The sequence below is a fragment of the Pongo abelii genome, chromosome 7 (genome assembly GCF_028885655.2).
Source record: "Pongo abelii isolate AG06213 chromosome 7, NHGRI_mPonAbe1-v2.0_pri, whole genome shotgun sequence".
Taxonomy (NCBI): domain Eukaryota; kingdom Metazoa; phylum Chordata; class Mammalia; order Primates; family Hominidae; genus Pongo; species Pongo abelii.
Window position 1 is genome coordinate 159,880,698 of NC_071992.2, and position 14,317 is coordinate 159,895,014.

A 14,317-nucleotide genomic window follows, 5' to 3' on the forward strand; every position below is an offset into this window, starting at 1 on the left:
GTCTTGGGGCTGAGCCAACCGGGCTGTGAGATATTGGAAAGAGGTGTTTGTACAGCCATAACAGTGACCTTGTGGCCAGGCACCCTGAGGAGACGTGGACAGCTCCCTCCTGGGAACATCCTGTCCCCCCCTCAGCCCACCTGGAGGCCCTTTGCCCTCACACAGGTCACTTACTAGGTAGGCAGAGCCAGCGTCGTGGCCCCAGGGAGGTCTTGGGACAGCAGCAACCCTGATGGAGCCTGGAGCAGGTGGTTCGAAGGGAACTCCTTCCTTCCCCCCAAGAGGAAGACCTCCCCTCCACCTCACCCTGCCCCCTGCCCACCTGAGCTGAGATGGGGCGCGTCCAGGTGGGGCAGCCATAGACAGAGGGGTTGCCTGAGATCTCTGTGTGCCCGACATGGAACAGGCGAGGCACTGGGAGTCTAGATGGATTTTTTATTAAATTGACAAAAGTCTCTCTTGCCCTGGTCTCTCCTGGAATCTCACCTTAAAACTCTCCCTGGGGACCTGACAGCTGCCTCCATCAGTGGCCCCCTCCCTCTGATCCCTCACAGAGAGACAAGGCCAGCAGCTCTCTTGTCCCCACCTCCCTGAAGGGCTCTCCATGGGGCAGGGCAGGACTTCCAGGGAAACCACCCCTCACCTTGTAGTCCAGGGGCCCTCAGGCCATGTGCATCTGGCAGCTCCCCTCACCTGGGCCCCTCTCCCTGGCCCCCTTGCCTCACCCTCCTCCAGCCAAGGCCACAGTGGCACGTGGCCCACCTGCCTATGCCCCACCTGTCCCCATGTATAGGCCCTGCGCACCCGGACTGCACTTTCCAGTAGGTTTACCCTCCCTCTGGAGCTCCCGATCTGCTTCTCACCGCATCCATCCATCCACCCATCCATCCACCCACCCATCCACCCATCCACCCACCCATCCATCCATCCATCCATCCATCCACTCATCCATCCATCCATCCATCCATCCATCCATGCATCCATCCATGCACCCATCCATCTATCCACCCATCCATCAATCCACCCATCAATCCATCCATCCATCCATCCATCCACCCATCCAACCATCCATCCATCCATCCACCCACCCATCCACCCATCCATCCATCCATCCACTCATCCATCCATCCATCCATGCATCCATCCATCCATCCATCCATCCACCCATCCATCCACCAATCCATCTATCCACCCATCCATCCACCCATCCGTCCATCCACCCATCAATCCATCCATCCATCCACCCATCCACCCATCCATCCGACCATCCATCTATCCATCCATCCACCTGCCCATCCACCCATCCATCCATCAACTCACCCATCCATCCACCCACCCATTCATCCATCCATCCACCCATCCACCCACCCGTTCATCCATCCATCCATCCATCCATCCACCCATTCATCCACCCATCCACCCATCCATCTATCCACACATCCATCCTTCCACTTGTCCATCTGTCCATCCACCCATCAATCCACCCATCCATCCATCATCCACCCATCTAGCCATCCATCCACCCACCCATCCATTCATCCACCTATCCATCCACTCATCCACCCATCCATCCACTCATCCACCCATCCACCCATCCATCCATCCATTCACCAAAGGGTCCCTGAGGTTCTCCTGGGATTCCTGCCCTACTGCAAACTGGCCGCCCAGGAGTGTCTCGGTTCTGGCTCTCACAGGCCTTCTGCCCCCACCCTCACTGGCTTGGCCTGGGGCCAGCACAGGCAGCAGCCCATACAGAGCCTAGCAGCCGGAGCCAGGGAGGGACAATACCAGGGCTGGGAGGAGGGGACACTCAGGGTGCTCCCACCTGCGTTGAGTTGGGGAGCTGCAGCCCAGAAGGGAGTGTCCTTGCCCAAGGGCTCAAGCATGAGGGGCGGTGGGCAGTGCCAGTCCCCACCCTGCAACGCCCCAGCCGGTGTGCAGCTGTCTCCGGGGCTCCAGCACTCGGCTCACTCAGCCCTGCTGGAGCCAGCCTGGCCATGGCTGTGGTCTCATGGATCAAATCCCAATTCATTAGTGGTGGATTGGTGGGGTGGGTGTGGCAGCCCCAGGACCTGTCTCTGGTTTTCTGGGTTGCCTGGCTCCGGGGCCCCAGAGGCTCCCAGTGCCCACCAAGCACACCTGCTTCCCATGGTCGATCTGGTGGATGACATGCACCAGCCATGAACTGCTCAGGCTGGCAGGGCCACCCCAAGGTGACCTCCGAGGGGTGCCCGGGGCTGGCATAGGGCCCATGTCACAAGCAGCCACATTCCTGGCTTCCCAGCCCCTCCCTGCCGGTGGGACACACCCCCTCCTGCTGGTCTCTGTCTCTGTCCTGGAATCTTCATCCTTCCCCGATGTGTCTGTCTGTGGGTATCTGGGGTCCCTGCTCCCTTCTTCTCTCTGGGTCTGTGTCTGCCTTCTCCCCACCACCCCACAGCCTCTGAGAGGCCTCCTCCCTCTCTGTTGCTGGGGACCCTCCCCTCAGGGTCTCCCTTGGGGCTGTCTCTTCTCACACCTGGGAGGATCTGGGATGCCCAGGGCTGGGCAGCCAGTAAAGCCCGGCCCTCAGGGCCAGCAGGCACCTGGGAAGGGGCTGTACCTGCCCCTGGGTGCAGAGGTCACGGCCCCTCCCACCCTTCGGCCCGGGGCCAAGGTGGAGCTCACGGGCCAAGGATTGGGTCCCCCTGCCCAGCCTGGGCAGGGCTGAGTGTCACTCACAGCACTGGGGCCAGGCCTCAGCTCTGTCCACTGCCCTAGGCAGCATTGGAGTCCCCTCAGGCCTCTGGGTCCATGGAGCAGTGCCTGGTGGGGATTGAGGTGGGAGGAGGTGCTTCTCCAGGTCGGTGCTCACTCCGCAGCCTTTGCTGGGTGGACGCCTCCACCCCAGGCCCAGCCAGGCCCCCGTCTGTCTGATCAATGTCCGGGCACATCTGATGCCAGAGCAGATCTGCTGACCCAGACCTGGCCTGCCCCCTGCCGCCCCCACCTCATCAATAGCAGATCATCCGGCCTGGTGCTGTCCTCAGCCCCCTGGGGAGCTGGGGCAGGAACAGTGGCCTGGCCCTGGAGCCACAGCAGGACGCCGTCCTGAGAGACAGGTCGGGCAGCCAGCTGGTGGCACATGGCTTCAACACTCAGCCCATCTCCCCAGTGGGTTCTTAAGCCCAGCAGGGCAGCCCCCCAGGCCTCACTCCTGGGACTTTAGCACAGACATGTGGGCCACTGACCCTCAACAGGATTCTGAGACTGGGCCAGCTGGGGCCCCTGCAGGAACTCCTGGACACATCACTCTCAGTTGGAATTGCTAACAGGCAGGGCTGACCCAGAGCGTGTGGGGCTGTGGGGCCGTGGGGCTGTGGGGCAGGTGGGCCCCCATCACGGGGTGTCCCCAGGGAGGCCCAGTGGCCCTGCCCGGTTAGAGGGCCTATGGCTCACTGTCCCCAGGAAGAGGGCTCAGAGCTCCTCACCAGGCCTGCCCGGCCACCTCCATTATTGCCCTTAGGAGTCCTGGCTGGGCAGTTCACATAAGACACAGAGGCCAGGGACACACAGATGGGACAGAGAAGAGATTAATCCACCTGGGGTCAAGGCCTGGCCCACAAAGCATGGCAGCCAGTGGGTGCTGCCCTGGTGAGGGTGGACATGGTCCACCCAGCCTCTCCAGGCCCATCCAGGGCAAAGAGTGCCTGTTCCTCCCAGGTGAAGGCTGTGGCCAGAACAGTGGAGCAGTCGGTCAGGGGCAGCTTCCCCGGGAAGGGCCCTGCGGGGCTTGCAAGTAAGGGAAGAAATCCAGGCCCCTCCCCCAGCAGGATCCTAGCGGTGAGCACTTCTGGGCTGGGGCCCTGCCTCCCACTCCTGCAGAGTCCCCTCTGCCAGGGTTCCCTTCCTCTCTGTGTGCACAGCTGACCTCATTTCCTGACAGTGGCGACTGCAGCAACTCCAGAGCAGATGAGGGAGTGGGACAAAGTGCGAGAGCTGGGGTTCACATCTGCTTGGGTCTCCTCTTTGTGTGTTTGTAATGGACACATGAGTTCTGAACAGGGAAAGGCTTTTTCTTTTTTTTTTTAGCAAGGTCTCACTCTGTCACCCAGGCTGGAGTGCAGTGGCATGATCATGGCTCACCGAAGCCTCTATCTCCTGGACTCAAGCAATCCTCCCGCCTCAGCCTCCCAAGCATCGGGGACCACAGGCGTGTGCCGCCACACCCAGCTAGCTTTTTTTATTTCTTGTTGAGACAAGGTCTGGTTATGTTGGCCAGGCTGGTCTTGAACTCCTGGGCCCAAGTGATCCTTCTGCCTCAGCCTCCTAAAGTGCTGGGATTACAGGCATGAGCCACTGTGCCTGGCTAATTTTTAAACATTTTTTAACCTTTTTTGTTTTGTTTTGTTTTTGAGACGAAGTTTTGCTCGTCGCCCAGGCTGGAATGCAAAGGCAGATCTCGGCTCACTGCAACATCTGCCGCCCAGGTTTAAGTGATTCTCCTGCCTCAGCCTCCCAAGTAGCTGGGATTACGGTATGCGCCACCACGCCTGGCTAATTTTGTATTTTTAGTAGAGATGGAGTTTCACCATGTTGGCCAGGCTGGTCTTGAACTCCTGACCTCAAGTGATCCGCCCGCCTCAGCCTCCCAAAATGCTGGGGTTATAGGTGTAAGCCACCACACCCAGCCTAATTTTTTTACTTTATTTTTATCTTTTGTAGAAACAGGGTCTCACTCTGTTGCCCAGGCTGCGGTAAATCCTTGAATAAGCTGGTGTGTTTCTGGGTTGTGGGTTTTATAATGCACATACCATGTGAGCTCAGCTGAACAGATAAGCACTTCAAGAAGAAAACACTTGAGACTGGTTTGCTACCCACTCTGGGAACCTGGGTCTTTGCTTGACCTGTAGGAGCCCTGGCCCCAGCCGTCTATTCTGTAAGCCCTCCATCCCCATGGGCTGGAGGAGTGAGGGGAGCTGCCCAGGGGCAAGTCCTTGGTGCACAGATGCCAGGATGGAGCTACCCAAAGGGGAGAAGTACAGTTCTCCCTGGGAAGGGGCAACTGCAGAGGTTTTGAAGAATGAATAGGAGTTCTTTAGGCTGACTGAGGAAGCTTGAAACAGCATGGTGTGCGGAGGTAGAGAGGAGGGAGAGGAGGTCAGGCAGGCCAGCTCATGGGGCCTGCAGAGGAGGTTTTGGCAGGGCCAGAACTTGGGGCAGGTCGCCTGGTCACTGTGGGGAGAGGGTTGGAAGAGCAGCTGAAAGGTTTCCTAGGACCCTGATACAGCCCCTTAGGTCCGTGGGGCTGGACTTGTGCTCCTATTTTAGCACCCAGAGAAGTCCAGAGACCTGTCCAGGGTCACATAGCATTTGGGACCTGGCTAGGTGGGACCTAGACACTCACCTACTGGCCTGTTCAGGGCTATCTGTTGAGGCTTGACTTGAAGCCTCCGAGGGCAGGCCCGGCCCCTGCCCCCAGCATCCATCCCTTCCCCGCCCTGGCACAGTGTCTGGGGGTGCACGGTGGGGCTGAGAGGAGGCTGGGTGGGCCCTGCCGTGGGGGGGGGTTGCATTTGGCTGCTCCCCCTCCCCGTGGCTGACTTGTGAGGAGGCTGGGATTGATCCGTTCTTGGAACTGGCGCTTGTGAATATTCCTAAAGAGGAAAATCAATCAATTATCCCGGAGCAGGGCCATTTTTCTAACTGGGAGAACAAGCAGTTTTATGCACCTCGGAAGAGCCTCCCGGGGTCGATCGTGGCCGGGCTGAGCCAGCCGCCCTCTGAATCTCTCCTGGACTGGCGGTGGCCCCTGTCTCTACAGGCAGCCCTCCCGTGGCCTCACTCTACCCACTGCCAGGTCAGCATCCCCGGCCTCTGTGTGACAGGGAAGCCCAAAGCCGCCTGCCAGGGCTCCAGGGAGGGAGTTAAGGCCCCTCGGTGACTGGACTGAGGCAGAATTGCTCCTTCTGTTGAGCCCCAAATCCCACTGCCAAGATAGGGTCCCAGGCCTGAGGACCTCCCGCCGACCCCAGAGCCCCATGCATGGGGGTGCTCCCACTCCAGCCTGCCCTGTCCCAGACCCCAACCCAGCGAGGGTGCAGAGTGCAGGGCGGGCGCAGACAGCAAAGGCCTGCAGTGGCTGCCTGCCAGGCAGGGCAGCTCCAGTGGCCTGAGGGTCCCAGATTCCACTGCCAGCAAGGGAACTCCCTCCCCGCACCCCCAGCATTGACTCCTCTGTTCCAGGAGCTGGACTCTGACTGCATATGGCGCCTGCCTCCAGCCCTGCTCTTCCCAGAGCCCTCCCGGGTCTGGCCTGGGCCAGGCCTGCCCTCCAGGGACTCCCACAGGGTGCTGGGCTGCAGGGCCCTGCCCGTGCCCTTCTGCGCAAACCTTGGGTGCTCTCCCCTCCCACTGTCCCCTCCTGGACTGTCACTGTTCCTCCTAGGGGGCAGTGATGGAAGGGGCCCACCTACCCATATGTCCCCCAGTTCCCTCGGTCACCCCGAGGGTTAGGCTGGCCTCGTGAGCCCCTGGACAGGCTGTCCTGAAACAGTCATCTCCCGAGCCCAGTGTCCCACTGAGACAGAGCTGGGCCTCCATAGAGGACCCCACAGAACGGCTTGATTATTTAAAATTGTGATTATGGTAAAATGTGTTAGGATTTCAGCCATCTCTGAGGGTGCACCTGAGTAGTGTGAAGCGTGCCCACATCCTCATGCCTCCAGAATCTTCCATCTTCCCAAACTGACTCTGTTCCCATGAAACACTCCCCTTCCCAGCCCCGGGCCCCACCCTATGAATCGGAGCCTCAGAGCCTTAGGTCACTGGGGTCACAGCCTGTGTCCTGTGCCCGCCACCTTTGCTCAGCACAGGGTCTCCCCAAGGGGCTCTGGTGAGGGGCGGGCATCCTTCTGGCTGGGCAGGTGGAGGGGGCCACTCACCCAGGAAGGGTGGCGGAAGCCAGAGAGGCCCCGAGGGTGAGGGTTTGAGGGCGGATGTGTGGGGGTGGGGCCGCAGTAACTACAGGCCAGCAGCAAATGGACAGCTCACGGCGGCCAGCAGAGAGCACTTTTAATGGTCCCTAAAGCCCTCAGCCAGCCAGCGCTGAGCTCAGCATCCCCTCAGTGAGCCTGGGAGGGGGCGTGGGGCAGCCCGGGACCACCTCAGACATCTCCCACTGCCGCCTCTTCCCTGCCAGGACCCCCAGAACCCACCCAAGAACTCAGGGGCAGGGGACAGAGCCCTGCGGGTCCCCAGACCCCGGTGTTGATCCTTCCATGCTGGGCCGGAACTGCCCTGCCCTTGGGGGCTCTGCAGGGATATTCGGAAGTTCCACCAGCACCCCCGCCCTATTTGTCACAGGGGGCCATTAGGTGCTGACAGTTGCTTCCCCATCTGCCTGGCTGGGGCGGGGCCAAGGCCCCAGGGGCCCATCCATCTTGGACCCTGGGGCCTTCCTCTTCCACCTTGGTCTGGGCTGGAGGCCTCTGAGGGCAGCTCCCCCAACCCAGGCTCCGGGGAAGGGGGGGCGGGTGTCTTCCGAGAAGGACAGCAGGGAGGAAGCGTGGGAGGAGGAGGCTCTCTGGCCTACAGGGCAGCGCAGGGCCATCCCAGCACCACCACAGTCCAACCCTGGGGGCACCAGAACCCGGGGACACCTGCCTGGGCTGGGGGAGCCTGGAGCTGATTTGTTAGCTCTCCCATCCCGACCAAGCTCATTCAGCTGGGGCTTTGGGCCTCAGCTGCCTATCACCTGGGCGGGAGGGTTCGTGGGAGGCCAGCTAAGCTCCAGGCAGCCCAGACAGGGTCCAGCCACCGCCCTTGTGGGACTGGGTGCCAGGTGCGGGGGAGGGAGCCCGCAGATCCCCGGGGTTCCCCTTGGTTCAGCACCCAGGCCCAGCTGTGGGTGCTGGGGGCCCAGGGCTTCTAGGAGCCTCCTCTGGGCCTGTGGGGAGGCTCTGGCAGCTTCTTCACTCTTCCCAGAGGGTGTGGGCAGGCCTTGGGTACAAGAGATAGCCTGGCCCGGCACTGCAGCTGCCCTGGGGTCAGGACTGCCTGGCAGGCTGTGGTTTATTTATATGACCAGCTTATTTATTTATAGGGTTCTTGATGGGAGGTGCGGGCCCTGGCCTGTACCCTAGAGATACGCAAGCCCCACCGCAGAGGGGCAAGGGCGTACCCCTGGGCCACAGCCAATGCCCACTGCTCCTCCGGGAGGCAGTCCTCAATTGCACACCCCGCTCCCGAACCCACCTCCTCCCTCGGTGGGGAAGCAAAGGCCACAGAGGTGAGCGTCAGTGGAGGCGTACCAAGACACAGCGCAGGACATGATGATGACATCAGTCTGACGTCACCACCTCTATTGAGCCCTGGCTCCAGGCTGCCCCCCATGCTCACTGAGATCCTGCTGGCTGTGGCTCCGTGAGGGTTGGGGGTGTCAGGGGCACCAGAGCTGGGCAGGACTGAGGCGGTATGGACCCAGCCAAGCTCTGTGGCCACCAGACTCCCCTCCTGCCCTTTACACAGGGTCTCCAGATAAAATTCAGGACACCCAGGTACTTGTGAATTTTAGACAAGCAATGAATTTTTTTTTTAAGTATAAGTATATCCCAAACAGTGCATGGGATATACTTACACTAAAATGGTTTTGTTGTTTTTTAAATCAGAAATCTAAATGTAACTCTGCCCCCCGGATTTTTGTTTGCTAAAGCTGGCTGCCCTCCTGGCACTGGGCAAACACCTGCCCAGGAGCCCCCAGAGGAGAGAAAGACTTCGCCTTGGCAGGGGTGTGTCCCGGGAGGCTGGGACAGGCTGGCCACCCACACATCACTGTCCTTGCCCTGTTTCCTCCATATTTCAACTTCCCACTTGCCCTGTGCCCCCGCCCCCGAGGCCCGGATTAATTTGGGAAGGACAATGTTTATATTAACCATTCATTTATCGACGTCTGCTTGCTGGGTCAATGGCCAAATTTATTGTCTCACAAGATGGGCCGCATCGAGCCGCGTGCAGCCTCCACCCTCCCCTGCCAGCCGGGGCGGTCGGCCGCTGTCAATACGCAGACCGCTGACCTTGGGCCTGCAGTCTTCTGGGGGCTGGGATCTCCCGGAGAGGCTTCGGGAGCAGGAAAGGGGTGGGCAGTGGGGTTCGCCCCTGCACCGCCCCATTGCTGTACTCAAGGGCCCACACTCACCCCCACAGCCAGGGGGGCACTGACACAGGCTGAGGGTCGGGCCCAGGCAGGGGGAGGGTACAAGCCCTAGAAGAGAGGCCCCTGGGGACTCCGGGCCACACCCCCACTGGGCACCTGCTAAGGGCCGGCTCAGGCTGCCAGTCTGATGGGGGAGGCAGTCACCAGATGGCCCCGTGAAAGACAAACGGTTTCATGGGCTGAGGAAAGGAGACTCTGGGGGTCCCAGGCTCCTGAGGAGATACCATCTCGGACCCCACCGGGGGGCATCTGGAGCAGGGAGGGGCAGAGAAGCCTGGGGAGGGGACAGAAAACCTGGGGGCTGGTTGCGCCGCCGCCCCCATCCCCGGTAACCGGGCTGTCATCTGGGCAGAGAGGAGCACTAAGAACCTGTGATGGGGTGGGCACAGGTCTTGGGACACCCGTGCCTGCAGGCCGGCCCCACAGGCTGGCTGAGGGCGGGAGGGGTGGGAGTGTGCCAGGCCCCCTCCAGCCCCGGGGCATAGTCCATATGGGTCTTGTTCTCCCTCTGTCTCACAACATCCTGCGGTGCCTTCAGGCGCCACTCCACACCCCTCTCCAGGAAAGACCCTGACCCCCAACTCCCAGGAGTCCCTTGAACCCTCATAACCTCAACAGACACACCTGGGAACGCTCCTCAGAGGAGCAGCTCAGGCACCCCAAGCTGAGGCCAGTGCCCACCCGGGCTGCGCCCGGACTCCGGTCTAGAACCACCGGGCTCTCCTGCTCTTGGACAGCTCAGTGCATTCATTCAGCAGCAGGCCCTGCTGAGCGTCCCCCAAGCACGGGGCCCTGAGGAACAGCTGTGACCCAGTGGACTAAGACCCCTGCCCTCCAGGGCCTGGATGTGCAGCTGAGTGGGGGCGGGTCCAGCCACAGTGTCCGTCGGCAAGCAGGGAGGGGCTCGCAGGCAAGGGGGGACCTGCAAGGGCATGGTGTGCGTGCTGGGTCTGTGGCCCCCTGTGCGGGGGTGAGTGGCTGCAGGGCCGAGAGGAGGCTGTGCAAGGGTGACAGGGCATGCCAGTCGTGTGGGAGGTGGGAGAAAGGGGTCCAGGGTGAGCAGCGGGCTCAAGATGGGGGCGTCTGCTGGAGCCTCTTCCCAGCTGCCCAGTGCCCAGATCTCAGGGACACCTCGCCAGCCTCCCCTCCCCCGCCTTCCCTCCACACTCCGGGCTGTGCTGTGCCCTACAGCCACCAGACGGCGTGCAGAGCCCAGCAGGCATACATGGCCTGGGGGGTGGCAAGGGGGCCTGGCCAATGGGCTCATTTGTTGGCCGGGGCAGGCAGTCAATGGCCTGGGACAGCAGAGGCGCTGATTAAGATGCCACACTTGAGTTAGAACCTCCTGCAAGCGGTGATGAGCAATTGATCAGCTTGTCAGGGGAGCCGGCCCAGAGATGGGGAGGGGAGGGGAGGGGAAGGGAGGGGAGGGGAGGGGAGGGGAGGCAGGGTGGGAGAAACAGAGGGCGGTGTAGGGGAGAGCGATGAGAAGAGACAGGGAGATGAAGAGAGACAGAGACAAAGGAGGGGCATATCCAGCGTGGTCTTGCCCACAGCCCGAGCGTTACCCCACCTGTGACCCAGGGCTGGGAGGAGGGTTGGAGACCCTTGGGACAGGTGGATCCCAGCCCCTCAGCACCCCCTTGCCCGGCATCCCCTCCAATGGGGCGGGGCATCCTGGCTTGCAAGTCTTTCTCCTGTTTCCATTTGAATGTAGAATTTATACTTTTTTGTTGAGCATTTTAAAATTTACAGAAAAGTGAGCAGAAAGTGCAGAGCCGCTGCCTTGCCCTCGACCTGCCCCCGCCCCCCGCTTAGCCCCACAGTGCTCCGTTTGGCATCACTGATGAGCCGCAGGGCCCGCCGGAAGTCTGCACTGACACCGGGGCTCACGCCAGGTGTGCCACGTGGGTTCTGGTGCACACTGCTGTTTCCACCGTCGTGGTACCGCACGGAGGGGCATCACCACCCTCAGCACCCCTGCTGTGCCCCCAGCCCTCCTTCTCCCGACCTTGGCAGCCTCAGACTCTTCCCTTCCCTGTAGTTTTGCCTTTCCCAGAGTGCCTTCTGGTGGCACTCACAGCACGTGGCCCTTTCAGAGGGCGTCTTGCCCTTAGAAATGTGCCTCGAAGGCTCCTCCGGGTCTTTCCGGGGCTGGAGAGCTCCTTCCCTGCGGTGCTGAGTAACATCCCCCTGTATGGAGGTTTGGGGCTGATCTCCCAACCCCGCTCCAGGCTTGGCACTGACGAACAGAGCTGCCCTGACATCCGCATGGGAGTTGGTCAGTTTCTGCTCATCTGGGTGAACACTGAGAGGCCGCTCCCGGACTGTGTGTGGGGAGAGTGTGCTGAGTGTCCTAAGCAGTGCCCAGCTGTCCTGCCGAGGCTGCCCCATCTTCACGGCCACTGCCATTGGTGCCTCTTGCCACTCCCGCCTTCTCTCTGTGCTTCTCCGTGGCCGGCCACGCAGCGTTCTCCTTTCAGCTTTAGAGGTCGCCCTTGCCTTCCTTCAACAGAACAGGAATCTCCTGCCCCTGACCCCAGCTGCCTCTTGCTTGTCATCACCAGCTGTGGTCACAGCAGTGGGTCTGGTTGGTCACCCTGGACAGCGTAGATACAGTGTAGATACTGCCCACAGTCATGGTGACCTGAGGGCTGCACTGTCCTGAAGTCCGGCGTGCACTCTCTGTCTCTGTCTCGCTCTGTCTCTTTCTTTCCCTCTCTCTCGCGTCTCCATTTGTCTCCACCCCCACTCCCGTCTCTCCTGCTCACTCACCCCTCTCTGTCCTGGCCTGCACATGGCCTGTCCCCACACTAAGTGTCAACAGCATGATTTCAGGACCTTCTGTTTTGGGTTGTTTTTGAGACAGGGTCTTGCTCTGTCACCCAGGCTGGACTGCCGTGGTACAATCACAGCTCCCTGCAGCCTTGACCTCCTGGGACTCCAGCGATCCTCAAGCAGGTGGGAGGTTCTGGCGGTGCCCCCTCTCCACCCCTGGGGCTGAGATCACCTTTCAGTCTCGGTCGGCCCCCACCTCAGCCTCCGGAGTAGCTGGGACTACAGGCTGGTGCCACCACACCAAACTAATTTTTAAATTTTGTGTAGAGGCAGGGTCTCACCAGGTTGACCAGGCTGGTCTCGAACTCCCCAAAGGCTTCTGCTAACTCAGCCTACCAAGGAGGGACTTCAGGCCCATCTCTCTCCAGTATGTCTGTTGTTCTGGGATGACACAGTCACTGCCCTTTGGCGGCTTCCCCGGGCTTTTCCTGGAACCCTCGTCTTCTTCCTTCCTAGTTTCCTCTCCCATTTCTAGAGTGCGTTGCCTGCTCGCTCCCTCAGAAAGGGAATGCGGGGCTGGGCAAGGTGGCTCACGCCTGTAATCCCAGCACTTTGGGAGGCTGAGGCGGGTGGATCGCCTGAGCTCAGTAGTTCAAGACCACCCTGGGCAACATGGTGAAACCCTGTCTCTACTAAAATACAAAAATTTAGCCGAGCATGGTAGCACATGCCTGTAATCCCAACTACTCAAGAGGCTGAAGCACAAGAATCGCTTGAGCCAGGGAGGCAGAGGTTGCAGTGAGCCGAGATCGCACCACTGCACTCCAGCCTGGGTGACAGAGTGAGACTCCATCAAAAAAAAAAAAAAAAAAAAAAAAAAAGAAAGAAAGGGAAAACAAAGGGAAAGGGAACATGGAAGGCAGACCTCCCAGCCTTTGCCCACCCTGAAGCGTCCTTCTCCAATCCCCATGGCAGCGGGTGGCCCGGCGGCAATCCCTGGCGTGGAAACTGATTGTGAAGAGGCTGTTCGTCGGTGGTCTTGCTCCTGGGGAGGGCCCCGCCTTTCTGATGTCCTTCTTTGTGTGTGACCTGCTTCTCCAGCCCCCGAGCCTTTAGGTGCCCACAGTCCTCAGGGCTGTGAAGTTCATGCTGACATGTAGGTCACCAAGTGTCAAAGGAGGTGCCCACAACCCAGAGGTGGGGATGTGTCACCGTCGTTGGCAGGGCCTGGGTGGTCCTGTGCAATCTTTGGCACTCCGGGGACAGCTGTGTGCACCCTGGGACCCTCCCAGGGAAGCTCCCACCTCTTCGTCTGGTGGAGGGTCTTGCCGCAGGGTCCCCATCCCCAGACAGTCCACCGTGGAGCTGCCCCACCCATGCCCATCCCCCACCTCAGTCACAGCCTGATTTGGTGGCCACAGGAGTCCAGGTCCAGGCCGCCAGCTGGCTGGATACCCAGGCAGGTCCAGGGGGGAACCCCCAGTCATCAGAGGAGAGGCTGGGGCAGGCGGGAGGCTCTGGGGTTGCCCCCCACCCCCAGGGCTGAGGTCACCTTCCAATCTCAGTTGGCTGCCTTATTCATCGCCAGGCAGAGTGGCCTGAAACCCAACCCCAAGGCTCCAGTTCCCTCTGGCAGGGCCGGGAGGGCTGGGCTGACTGGGGATGACTTCCCCACACCCCAAGGAGCCCTGTGGGTGGCGGGGTGTACAAGTCAGAGACAATTAGAGAAGGGTGGCATTGCCTCTGCCACCCAGCTGGGGCCCTGACCTCTCCAGCCCCTGTGTCCCTGCTATTCGGTCCCCTGGCTCAGCTGGTCTCTGGCCTCTCTGACTGGCTGTGGGTCCCTGCAGGGTCATGTCAGATGCCACCTCCACCAGGAAGCCCTCCCTCACGCTGCTGTCCCTACGCTTCCTGCGGGCCCTGGTGATCCAGTCACGTGGTCAGCTGGGCCCCCGCACATCCCTCCCAGAAGTCTGTGGGCTTCTACCCCCATCCTGCCTGCTGCCCCTGCTGGGGAATCCCCTATCAGCGAGGGAGGCCTGCCCTGCCTTCCCCAGCAAGATCCCACTCCTTTCTTGTCCCATCCTGCATGCCTGACCTGATGCCAGGTGTCCGGCCTGATGCCAGGTGTCCCCTTGGAGCAAGTGGCAGTGTTGCGGGTGTTTGTAAAATTGCAGCTCCTCGGCCGGCCTGGGCCTCGGAATCCCGAGGGCAGGGCTGGAAATCTGCACGGGGCTAGCTCCTGGTGTCCCTGCGCCTGACAGCAGGGGAGGGGGCTTGCAGGGAGCCTGTCCCTGGACTCCTCCCGAGGACCCCTCACTGGGACCCTAACAGAACTAGAGTCTT